The sequence below is a fragment of the Pinus tabuliformis genome, chromosome 7, assembly GCF_031772625.1.
Source record: "Pinus tabuliformis cultivar Carrire ecotype Pingquan chromosome 7, CPIR1, whole genome shotgun sequence".
NCBI classification, from domain to species: domain Eukaryota; kingdom Viridiplantae; phylum Streptophyta; class Pinopsida; order Pinales; family Pinaceae; genus Pinus; species Pinus tabuliformis.
Genome location: NC_142293.1, coordinates 801,051,813 through 801,065,626, shown reverse-complemented (window position 1 = coordinate 801,065,626; position 13,814 = coordinate 801,051,813). Strand labels below are relative to the sequence as shown.

Below are 13,814 nucleotides of genomic sequence, written 5' to 3'. Positions count from 1 at the left end.
TAGAGGCTAGAGACTCCACATGGAGATAGTGAAGGATTATTCTATGAACAGGCATATGGCTTGTGGAGTGTTCTCCTTCCTTAAGGAGTGAGTGTATGGTGTTGCCCTACCTTAAGGGTTTGATCAATAAAGAAGCATTTCTATCTATTTCTCTCTTATTGTTTATGGGTTTGTTTGCATTATCTATAATATTTCTGGGTTAGAGCTACAAATATAGGCCTCATACATACAATACCATGGGTCATTACCATGGTTCCCTCATATCATCAACTAATACCATGGGCCCATTACATTATTATTAACTACATGTGGTCCCTTACATGAAATGGGTTAACCACCTTATTTATTACTATGGCCCATCTCATTATTACATATTACCTTGGGTACCTCCCTTGGTACCGCATATTATCCCCCCTAGGTATATAACATTCCACCCCCCTAAGCATGTTTCGTCCCCGAAACATGGGAAGAACATAAATAATAATATCTACTTAAAAGAGTAGTCCACTGATACCATGCACGTGCATCTAGCCATCCAAGAGAAAGGTGAACCCTCGATCTCGCTGGTGCCTCGCTCGCTTCAGATGGAAGTTGACCGTGGCAGCTCTTCTGTGTTGATGTGTAGTAGGTGGATCTTCTCTGCTCACTATCCGTCATACGTGGTTGTTGTCCTTGTGACTACTTGGTTTCCATCTTGATGGTTGTCTTGCGGGGTGATGTGGGTGATGATATGTTGAAGTTTTAACCCACGATGTCTTTTTCTTTAATTCACCCTGTTGTGGTGCTTGTTGTGGTGTCTTCTTTTCCAATATGACTTCAACCACTGAACCCTCATCAGATGTGTCAGCACCTGTTTCCTTTTCGGCTTCAGCCTCTATTTGTGTTTGATTGTCGACCATCAACTGCTCATCATCTGATATGTCAGTCCCTGGAACATCTTCTGCGTCAACCTCTGTGGACTCTACCTTTTTATTGATGGATATATCCTGTAATGTAATTTTCTTCTTTTTCTACCAAAGCTTCAGGAATTTCTTCTGCACATTAATATTGATAGTACCCACAGATTCCATCCAAGGGTATCCCAAAACCACATCCATGTTATCCATATCTAAAGCATAAAAATCACCATGCAACACATACTTATCCATAGAAATCTTCAAATCCTTATACAATTGAACATCCTCATCATCCACATGTGTGTTTTCAATGTGTTTTTCTGGAACTTGCAATTTTTGTACCAAATTAACATTGATAAAATTATGCTTGCAACTAGGATTTATAGAAACAACGATCTTCTCTTTCTAAATCAATCCATGAACCTGCAATAAGGATATACCAGTAGGAAATAGCCCCACATGTTTCTGCTTATCTTGTTTTCTGGCATAAGACCATCTGTCTAAAAGTAATTTTTCAAATTCTTCATTGGGCAGGTTGGAACACTTCTTTTGGTTAAGTAATCCCCACCATCTGGCTGCCTCATCTTCAAAATTAAACACTACAAAAGTTCTCCAATGATGTGTCCATAATAACTTGTATGTTTTTATGAATTCTTCAATAGTAGGACCATTATCTTTTCCTGTAAAACATTGAACCTTGCTAGAAGCCATGAAGAGAGTTTTGAAAAAAAACACTTACTTGGCGAAAATTTGAAATTGTCACAGTTTAGTCAATATTGCTCAGAATCCCTATTATGACCTGTTTTTGGAAATGGAACAACCATTCTGCATCTGCCCATGTGATAAAAATTTTGATCCAGGCAATGAAATTTCAAATCTGCGCTGCAACTCTCCCGCCGTCACCAAAATTTCTGCAAAAAGAGCTGATTTTAAATCAGCGATATCTCCCTCATCCAGACTCCGATTCGACTGATTTTTTTTTGAAATTGGGTAATTTTTCTCAAACAATTCAGATATACAATTAGATTTTGTAGATCTTGCACCAGGATGTCTAGATCTGCGCCGCAAACTCGCTGCCCCGAAAAATTGTCTACAACACCACTGATTTTTAGATCAGCGATATCTCCTTCATCCGGACTCCGATTCAACCGATTTTTTTTTTTGAAATCGGTTATTTTTTCACAAAGAATACAGATCTACAATTAGATTTTGTAGATCTTTCACCAAAACATACAGATCTGATCTGAAAACTCGCCGCCCCCGAAATCCTGCAAAAATTAAAAAAATTCTCCACTTTTGTGCCCAAGAAAGTGCTCTGATACCACTTGTTATAGATCTAACCCAAGAATATTATAGATTGATATAAACATATAAGACAATGCAAATAAACCCAGAAATAATATGAAATGATTCTTTATTGATCAAACCCTTAAGGTAGGGCAACACCATACATTCACTCCTTAAGGAAGGAGAGCACTCCATAAGCCATATGACTGTTCATACAATAATTCTTCACTATATCTCGATGTGGAGTCTCTAGCCTCTATATAGGCCTCATACATACAATACCATGGGTCATTACCATGGTTCCCTCATACCATCAACTAATACCATGGGCCTATTACATTATTATTAACTACTTGTGGTCCCTTACATGATATGGATTAACCACCTTATTTATTACTATGGCCCATCCCATTATTACATTATTACCTTGGGTACCTCCCTTGGTACCCCATATTATCCCCCCTAGGTATATAACATAGACATTATCGAGCTCAGTGTGGAAGAACGAAGCTTCATTGGACACTTGTTGGACAAAAACAACAGCAGGCAGATAGGCAGCATTGCTAGTAACAGACAAAACACTGTCCCTCATAATTGGAAAATTAGTCTTAAGGAAAATGAGTTTGCAGCTTGGATCCAAAATTGCAACGAGTACTGTCTTTTTTTTTACGGGGCTCCAAAGTCAAATCCTAGGGCTGCAAGAGCTGGAGGAGTGATCTTTAATGCTAATGGGGACATTGTTTTACATATGAATGGGGTCTCGGCCACATTTCCAACAATAGAGCAGAAGCCCTGGCCCTTTACCAGGGACTTATTCAGCTTGGAAAGTTTGGTATAGATGCAGCCTTCATCTTTGGAGATTCGACAATGGTTATTAGTTCAATGGCTCAGAAGAGAAACCCCCTCAATGTTTTCTCCAGCAGATTTTAAGTCGCTGCCACATTCTATCTCATCTTATGAAAGATCTGCGCTTCCATCATATTCTGCGCAACTTAAACAAAAATGCTGACATACAGGCCAACAAGGCATGTGCCAGACCTCTGGGTTGTCTAGTTTGCAACGACATGGAGACTTATCATCATTTGCCATGACAGTGAACATCTTTTTTCTCAATTGACTTTGCAATAAATCTGTAATTCCTGACATGATGGAAGGATTAAAGAATCATAAAACTCTCATTCTGACTAAGATATACAGAGGGATCTGGCGCACTCAAAAAATCCACTTACACGAGATATTAGTCAGGCGATCATTCTTTCTTCTTCCCTAAGGACTTCCCTCCCCTGCATCCTTGTTTCACCTTCAAGATCTCCCCTACCCTCTCGCGATTTCTCCCTTATTCCCTGAGATCGCCATCCTGAGCCCCTTCTCTTCCTTAATCATTCTTTTTTTCCCTTTCTGTTCCTTTGATTGCTCGGAATCTGCGGACCTGCCTTTGTCTCTCATCTCAGAACCCCCCTTCCTCTAGAATATTTGGGCACCCCTCTAGGAGCGTCTCCAAGAGTAGCGTTCCAAGATCGAGCCTCAGGCCTTTCTTTTTCTCGGGATTGGTCCTCATCTACTATTTTGGCGCGGATCAGCTAGGCACTTCAATCAGGCATATCAGGCTTCTCTACAACTATAATAGTCAGGCATATCAACCATCTCAATATTGATTGATAATGTTCTGCAAATGTTGTCTTTTAGCGCTTCAATTTGTCAGGATATATTTCCGTTTAGCTTTTATCTCAAAGCCTAATTGGCGGGAACATGGAGGATTCTGTTGTTGTAAATCCTACTCTCCTAGCACCATTCGACGAATAATTATGTACTATAGGGGAGTAGTCTTCACCTCCTTTTTTCTTTTCGAAACATAATATAGCAACCGATGATGTTAAAAAAAAAAAAAATACGTTATAGATAAAAATTCCATAAATAACACTATGGGATGGGCGTAATGTCCAACACCTCTGCCACAGGTGGCCATTGCCAACTTCAGCTTCAAGATTGTGTTATCTATTTCCTACACTACACAGGCTTGGCTAATAAACCGAGTTAAAATAAATTACACTTCGTATATTTCCTACACTACACGGGCTTTGCTAATAAACGAGATTAAAATATACTACACTTGGTAAATCTATTGGGAAACCCATGTCCATGAAGGAATTATGGTTGGTTTCTTGAGGTGAGCCATTTCTGAAAAGCTGTAAGAGTATTCATGTCTGATCTCTAGTGTGTCTGAGTGAACTCCAAGAACACAGACCACGTGAAATCTGGATATTTTCGAGGATTATCATAATCAAAAAGATATCTGGAGTTTGTACAATTTTTTCATATGGCGGTTTCAGGAAAAATGTCAGTGATTTGTGAGGTGTGCTCTTGTTCACCACTACTCCGTGGATGGATCTCTTGTATTTACCATTGGACAGTGCCTGCAAATCAACAGACCTCATGTCATGCAATTCAATAGTAAATACAAACTAATAACAATAGAATGAGTACAATTAATACTAAGAATATTATTTTCATCTTGCAAATTAGAATTCAGAATTTTAATGAAGGTAATCAATAGGTTGTTTCAAGTTGCAACATACCATAAATGTGTCTTTGATGTTTACAACAATTGCATCAGTGTTGGGTCGCACATAATACCACTTATTATTTATCAAAATCTCTAGACATCCCACTTCATCCTGATGAAGGAGAGTACAGGATGCCAGATCGCAATGGGGGCCAGTCCCAAGTGTTAGATTTGGTTGCGCCTAGGGAGGATAATAGCTCAACCTCATGATTGAATTTCGACCTTCAAAAAAATTCTGAAGATGTAGACGCCCTACCCCGAGACTCATTCCCAACAACTTCATCAATCTTAAAGCCAAGCTTTCCATTGCTTCACAATATTCTTTGAATAAATTTTTGATGGGAATTGGTAACAATATAAAATCAATAATAATATTATAATTGGTTGTATACAAATAAATTAATCAAATTCATTTTACAGTGAAATATAGAAAATAAAAAATACCCCTCGAAATAGTCGTCACCTCCAAACCCTGGTCACTTGCAAGAAAAAGTAGAATTAACCAACCTTAGTCTATCATTGTAATTAAAATCGAAAAAGTAATACAGTGAAAAAACCTGAATCTCAAGTTTGGAAGGGCTGATAAATAAATAAACCAATCCCTGCAAGAGAAACCCTCTTCTAGAACGTCTTCTAGAGAATCAAGAGGGGAATAAGCCTCCACTTTAAACCATCACGAAATTGTGTCTCTGTGTTAACCCACTAAGGAATTGTTCAACAAGAAGCAGTTGTTTGGTTACTTTTTGAATGCCCATTATGTGCCCTAATTATTAGTTTTCTCTTAACTATTATCTATTAACTATTAATCTGACGACCTAAAAATCTTCAATCGTCTAACATTCCATCCAATGGTGCAGATTGTTATAGAGTGGCAGTTGGGAGAGTTGTTCTCAAAGGGAAATGCCTTACGATGTAATAAATAAAAGGCTATATAAAAGGAAGTTCATATATAGATTTTTTTAATAGTTTTATTCAACTCTTATTTTGGATTTTAAATTAATATATAAAAAATAAAAATATATATAAAAGAAGAGCATATTAAACTATATAGAGATAGAGAGAATTTTAAATAATTCATGTTTTATGGCTTCTTTAAATGGAATCTTATTTAACATATATTAAATATATTTTGAATAAAACGATAAAATTATGGGGCACTAAAACCATGTGTCTGAAACTACCACTCTAGACCTAACGAATTTGACTATTTCACCAAGTCAAGTATACCCTAACATTCCCCCCTTTAAACTTGACTTGGGAAATCGACATGTTATCCTTTCATATCACTTAGGTTTATTTCAAGACTTTACCAATAGGGTACGCATGCTTAGCCAAGTCATACATTTGTATGCCAATATACATGTAATTTACAAGTTTGATCTCCAAAGTTTTTTTTGTTATTTTTTTATAGAACTTACACTTCCATTCTCTTTTGTCTACATATCTACTCACACTAGGTGCTCTCCTCACCAAATATTTCTTTTGTGGTTGCATGTCACCCTGTTAGCCACATCTCACCCTGTTGGATCTCTAGTTCTTCTCAGATGATCTTCACTTATGTTAGTCAAATGTCAATCATACTTCTCTATGTTAGCTTCAACTTCAACATAGAATGTACTGGTATTTGCAACCATCACCTCCTTCTACATGCCATTGTCCCTTGGCTCTACTACCACTATTAGAAATAAAGAAATTGCAAGGTATAGCAACCATAACACATAAAACACAAATATTTTAACATGGAAAACCAAAAATGGCAAAAACCAACTAATAGATCTATTATTATCTTATGGCTTAAACGCAACTATGCCTTGACATAAAAGCAACCAAGCCAACCAACATCCTAGCCTAGCCAAGTGAGCCCTCTGCTCAACTCAAGCACATTACAATGGAGAATCCCCAAGCCTTTTAAAGGCTTCATCACATGTAATCCATGGGCTCTAATACCATGGGCCACCAAAACCATGTGCTAGAAACCACTGTTGTAGACCTAACAATTTTGACTCTTTCACCAAGTCTAGTTTACCCTAATAAAAAAGCCCCTAACTTTCTTCATAACGCCTTCATTGTAACTTCTCAAGAAATATTCTATAATATTGAATCTAAGAGCATAGTCGTATTGTGCTCCTTACCTTTCAATCAAAATTGGTTTAGTTACCTATCGACATCATCATTGATGGAGAACCCAGATCCAGAATGATCCATTGATCTCCGTCCACCAATAGATCTTCCATTTTGAGATTCCATAGCACAAAAATATTCCCATTGAATTTCTTGATCCTTATCTTTGAATTGCTTACCTTTTCATTTCACCACAAGAATTGATTTTTCAAATCCTCGCTATAAAAAGGTCTGCAATAGGCCCGAACAAAACCTCTTATCCATAAAAGTGTCTCTTTAAAGCCAAAACTACTCTAATTCCAAATGTAAGGTTTAACCATGTATAGCTAAGTGTTGCAAACAAATTCTTAGTAAAAAACTAAAAATTATGTAATGACACACTCTCTCACACACACACATTAACATAGAGATTTTACTCTAGAAACCCAAAACTTGGAAAACTAGAAAGATTTTCCAGCACATCCTTCTTACAATATTACAAAACAAAATTTATATCGTGCGACATCCATAAATTCCCAATCCATTTACCTTGGATTAAAATAAAACTATGGTTCCTTAACAGAAATTATAAAACCATGGGTTGAACCACCATGCACCACCAAAACCTCTAAAAATGGAAATCATGTGTTGAAAACCACCAAAACCTCTAAAAATGGAATTCATGTGTTGAAAACTACCAAAAATGGACATAAAAAACTGCCAATTTTTTTCAAGGGCATTTTCCCCAAACCCATGGAGGGGGGCTTCTTGCCCCTGTGCAATCCTTGTTACACCTAACAAACTATATAATGTGTGCAAGTAGTCAAGCAAAGAATACACCACACACGAACCAATTTTTAATTAAATGTCTTTTTGTTAAATTAAAATACTCTTGCTGTTTTTTATGCATGATTTTTCTTGTTTAAGGGATTTTTCCATTTTACTCACACACACATACATATAGACACACACACATTAATCTTACCTTTTTAATGATTTTATTTGTAAAGAGTTTAAGTGTTTTAGGTGATGGTCCAAAAAACCTTGCAAGTTTAAGCCCAAAAAGAAACAAATGTATTACTTATAACACCACATTTCAATTGGAAATCGATTTTGTGGTTTTGACTCACAATGATATCAATCATTAAGGTCGAAACCTCCAACAAGTTGTAATACTAACCTTGAATAAAAGGGTTCTATTAGAGGTAGCACCACTTTTAGTTTTGGGGGACTATTTTAAAATTTTTATTTGGAAAGATACTATATGTTGAGACCATGATTTTAACCAAGTTGTAATTTCAATCGTGAAAAAAAATGAGAGTAATGTTGTAAGCACCACTTTTATTTTTCGATGGTTGATTTTAAGGTTTTTTTTCGTAACTTTAGAGATGACGGTTGTAAAATTTTGTAATTTTAACTCTAGAAAAAAAAAGTGCTACTAGTAGCACCATTTTTTGAAATAGAGGTGAAAATAGCCACTAAATGCAACCTCTAAAAAAATGACAACTCTAGAGAGTTCTCGTTAAGTTATTAACTAAGTTAACCAAAATTGGGGGGAACATAGTCTTACTTGCCAATCTCCATATCTTCTACTAATTGATGTATCATGTCATCTTCTTTAAAGTACCCTTGTGTTGAGTTTATTGACATTCTTTGGTTGGATTTTCTTAACTGAGTTCCTTTGTTCAAGTTGACAACCATATTTTTCAACAAAATACATTCAACATCTAGGGTGGCAATTTTTTGCTTCTACTATACAAAATTACTCATAAATGAAGCAAATTTAGAGATGGACTAATGCTCATTTTCATGAACCTTTGTTTATAAAAAATGGATGATTATATAATTTTTCATATCTATTGGTACTTGTTGATCACTTTTTCTTTCAAACGAAAATGACCAACATTGAGAGAAAATACTGTGGGGAAAAATAAAGACTCTCCTTGGTTTTGTAGAGGTGGTACTCCTCCCTTGATAGATGGAAGATTCTTCATTTTGATTCAAATGAATGCAATGGGTGAGTGCTCAAGAGAGAACCCTAACAAATATTCCATGAAGGCTCTCATCTAACAGGTTTACTTAAGCACATCATCTCATTCATAGAAAGAGAAGGGAATGAAAACTAAAATGAGTCTTCTCATGGAAATGGTATTAACAATGATATTAACATCATTAGACTTTTAAAGAGTAAATTAAAGTTTTGGAAAGAATGTTTTCTAGCATAAAAGTAAATATAACACATTGTACCATTGAGCAAGATGGAAAGAAACATATAATATTTACGGATAACTTAACATAATATTTACATTGATATCATAAGGATCAAAAGGAGAGACACACAATATATCACATGCGTTAAATCAAATTCTTGATATCGTAATAGTTAAGAACCCTTGAGAGTTCTCTATGGAACCACACACACACACACAGTTCATAATGCTCAGAAAATTAAAATGAATTAATCCAAAGTGCATTGAATTTGGATCCCATGGACCATGTAAATGAAAAGACTAGGAAGAGAAAAGAGGAAAACAATTAGAAATCAACTCTTGTCATTCACACTGAATTTGAAATTAAAGTCTAGATGTTTTCTAATTAAGAAGAATATATCAAAAGATTCCACTAGGAGGTTACTGCATTTACTATACTGGAAGCAGGTTCTCTCTCTTTTCTCCATCGATGAAGTATCTATTTAATGTCGTTCCTTTGAAAGAAAACCAAATCACTCCAACTATCTTTGTGTTGTTGAAAATAGTTATCCTTCAGCTATTCATTGTATATCACTTTTAACCACTTTCCGATGAAGTACTCCATTGGTGTTACATTTACTTCATGCATCACTTAGATATTAGAGAATTCATCTTTGACTTCATTTAATTTGGTACTTAGATGATGAATCACATTATCCTGGTCATAAAGCCCTGTCGATGTAATTTACGAACCATTTTCTAATATCTTCCTTTGAAAAAAATTTAATTGTTTCAAAGGTTTCATCCCAAGAGATGCACATTTCAATTATTTTTTCTTTCATCATTTCTTGTGATAGTATGGCATCCACCACCATATGTGGGTCATCTAGTTCCATTAGAATGTCAACAAGTCTAAAGAACACACTAATCATTATTGTAGAAACATTGTCACTATCAATAATAAATTATCTGAGAGAATTAATTCTCTCCTTCTAGCAATACTTTATGTGTTTGAGAAAATCATTCTCTCTTTCCTTTGCATTTTACTCATATCAAAGGCCCTGACAATGAAAACACTTAGAGAATTTTTAACAAAATACTCATCAACTTTAAGATATTTTTGTGAAATCTCTTTATAAGAAGTAAGTTGGGAAGTAATAGTAAGTGAACTCCATGTCAATTCCCATGATTATAAGATGTTGATCCCTTTTCCTATTAAGAATAAGATTCAACCTCCTAGAGAATTATTGAGATTCCCTCTTCATTTTTAGAGAGGTGGTACTATTTTTTTTATATGTGGAAGATTCTCATTATAGCCTTAGAGGAATGCAATGCATCGGTGCTAAACAACGAATCTTCCAACAAAACTCTAATACAACAACTTTATTCATTAAGCACAAAATAAATAAATATGAAAATAAAGAATTTATGTAGTGGGGTATCTTTTCGACAAGCATTTTTCCTTCCTATTAAAATAATGTGAATCCAGAATTACCTATGACTTTGCAAGATAAAATAAATAAAAATATGGATGGGTCTTCCTATACATTAGATTCAAGCAGGTTTGTAAAGTTTCAATTGCACAAGAATCAAATAATACATCACCATACAAAGTCACGCCTACAACATGAAACTTGAATACCTTTGTGGAAGAAATTAACAATAATCTTCCAATGTGACAAGTTTAACATTGTCCGAAAACTAAAATTGCCTCCAAAATTACAAATAGATAAATTGTAATGAAATCACATTTGCTTTATTACAAGTAGGGATCCTACTCCCTTGGACCTGAAATACAATATAAGTGCTTGGAAGAGACGATAATACAAAAATTAGACCTATATCTTATTGTAGTCACCAAACATGGAAAAACTAATGGAAATGTGAATGTATAAGAATAGATGAGAGGAAAAGTTGAGCAGGCTAATACATAAGATCTTTTGGAAAGGAAAACTCATCTTCAACAAAAACCCCAACTTCTTTTCTGAAAGTGATTTCTTTCTTTTATAATTTTCTCTTCATCTTTGCAACTACTTGATGGTTAGGTTTTTCTAATTTGTGTTAACTAAATGAAGATCCATTAAAACACGAAGTAGGAATTCAACCTCCAAATTGTATCCCATTTTAGATATCTAGATTTCGTTTTTTTATAAATTAATTTCAAAATAATTTGGTGATATGTCCAAAATGGTCACGGATGTGTAAACCATTCCCAGGTGTTCTTCATGCTTCCAACTTTCCAACAAGCTCTCTTTTTCCCAATTTAGACATCATGAACTCAATTATGGCCTCTGGAAAATAGTGACCTAGCAGTGATTGATCTATTCCATGTGAATCTTGGATTTTGATTATAAATTTGTTTTTTAATCCCACATGCATAGTGGTAATATACTTCACCTTATTTATGAATATTCCTCCACCATATTGCTTATATATTAAGCATAGAGAGTCATGAGACTTTGTGCAATTTGTGCGGTGTAATTTTTTTTCCTTTGTCTACCTGCTTATCATCCAGTCATCAATGTCCAATCAGTGCCTTCCAAATGTCTCCAGGATATGTCCAACTAGATGCCATGTGTCATAGGGAGATATTCCAAAGGAATTTAGGATAAAACTGATATGATAAATAATAATAAAATAATGTGGAGGTAAGATGCATGAATTTGTAAAACATTCTAAGTGTGAAGAAGTAAAAGTAAAGGGCATGTGAGGTGTGTGAAGCTGCAGGGAAGCATGCACCAAAACTTCTACACAAAGGATACTAAAAAAAAGAAATGTGTTATAACATATATGCAAAGAGTGTAGGGTAATTATAATGGTGGAAAATATTCCAAGCGTAAAGAAGTAAAATTAAATAAAGGTAAAATTAAGTAACTAATAAATGGATCCTCACAAGTAAATAAGTGTTATAACATATATGCAAAGAGTGTAGAGGAATTATGAAGGTGTAATTTTTTCTAAGTGCGAAGAAGTAAAAGTAAATAAAGGTTAATTTGTAATAAAGGGTGTGTGGAGTTGGGAGGGAGTATGCACCAAAACTTCCACACAAAGGATCCTCAAAAATAATTATGAAGGTGACAAAATAGCATATATTTGATGTGAAGGAAACTAATTATGAAGGTTGGGGACAATTATATAAATGGTAAAAAGGGAAAAAGAGAGGAAAATGGAAAGTGGAAAGGCTAAGTTTGGAAACATGGAAGTATGGAGAATTCCAAAAAAATATGGGGGTAGATAAAAAATAATGGAAAATGGATAATGGTTGATGGTAAATTGAAAAGGTAAAATAAGAAATGATAAATGTAAAAGGTAAATTATAAAAGGGCGAAAAAGGAGAAATGGTTCAATGGATCAATTTAGGAAGACAAAATGAAAATTGGTAATGTCCTAAGTGAATGACCTTGTTTTTAGATTTTTTAAAGTGTTGGGTGAGCTGAGATATAGCGTTATCAAATGAAAGAATGAATACACATAGTTTATTTCTTTTTAGAAACCTTTTAAATTTTTGAAGTAGAAACCATTTAATTAACCTTATGTAAGGAAGCAACACATCTTGAACTGATTTTAAACTCTTAAAATTTTTGGGTCTTCATGAGGATCAACTTTCACTTTCAAAAAAGAAAAAAAATGACCTTCAAATTGATTAGGGAATGTTGAACAACACAACATTACAACAAGTCTCTTGTAAATATTTTCAACCATATATTTTCTAACCTTCGCCAATATATTTAAGGCTCCTTTCATTTTTTCACTTGGTTCAAAAAAGTATTCAATGGGTATTAATGTATTCAATGGTTCAACAAATAATGGTTTCAGACATAAAGTAGCTTCCAATTCATTAATTCTCTTCTTTAAGATAATGATTCCCATCTCTTACTCATTTATGAAATACTCGAGCATCCCCTGTTGCGTGATGTAACTTTAAAACTTGAGAAGATCTAGTTTCTTTGATGTTGAGGTCAAAATTATATTGTTCCACTACTTTCTTATATTTTACTTTGACCTTTCCAATTTGTAATTTCTTTGAATGCCTATCAATTCCAGCATTGTGTAATGTTAACGATTCTTCTTCAAAAATAATAGGGTACTGAATAACAACTTATTCATTAAGAAATATGTTTTCCAATATTTGTTTTTCAATCCAACTAGGGACTTCAGTGACAACATCAGCCTCCATATTTTGGGAGACAATTTGTTCCTCTTGGTATTCTTTGGAAGCTTATCCTTTATTCTTCCTCTTTCTCTTTAAAACTAGTGAGAGTAATATGTGATATTTCAGTCGACCTTCTAGGAGGGTCAATGCCTCCTCTACCACCAACGTTTTCTATAACAATCCTCTTCTCCTTGAATATTTTTATTTGTCCTTAAATTTTAGAAATGGAATAAATTTTATGAGAATTATTGGGGGACTATGTTTAGTAATGGTTGTAGGTTGTCCCTAGTGCTTTTGTTTTTCATTAATACTAACCAAGATATTAATATCATCATCACGATGATTATCTTCATGTTCTTCTTCTAACTTTGACTTTGATTGTCCCCAAATGCTTCTTCTAATTGTGTACTAATACTTAAAGAACACTTAATATAAGTCATATGTACAGAGAATAATATACATGAATCAAAACATTTACAAGAGTGTACTTTTTTTTGTAAGCTTAGAAGTACCTTTCATTCATTTCTCTAAACAGGCAAGTTACAAATATATAAGTTGTTTGGTGGCCTCAACCTGCCCAATAGGAAACTAGGTCTATTCGCCACCGAATCACATTATAAGCTATC

At 34.5% G+C, this 13,814-nt stretch overlaps 1 pseudogene; it reads right to left on the bottom strand.

Annotated features, from left to right (window-relative positions):
- Nucleotides 1-4,331: 4,331 nt before the first annotated feature.
- Nucleotides 4,332-13,814, bottom strand: part of LOC149249989 (gibberellin 20 oxidase 1-like) — a 35,493-nt pseudogene continuing 26,010 nt past the window's right edge.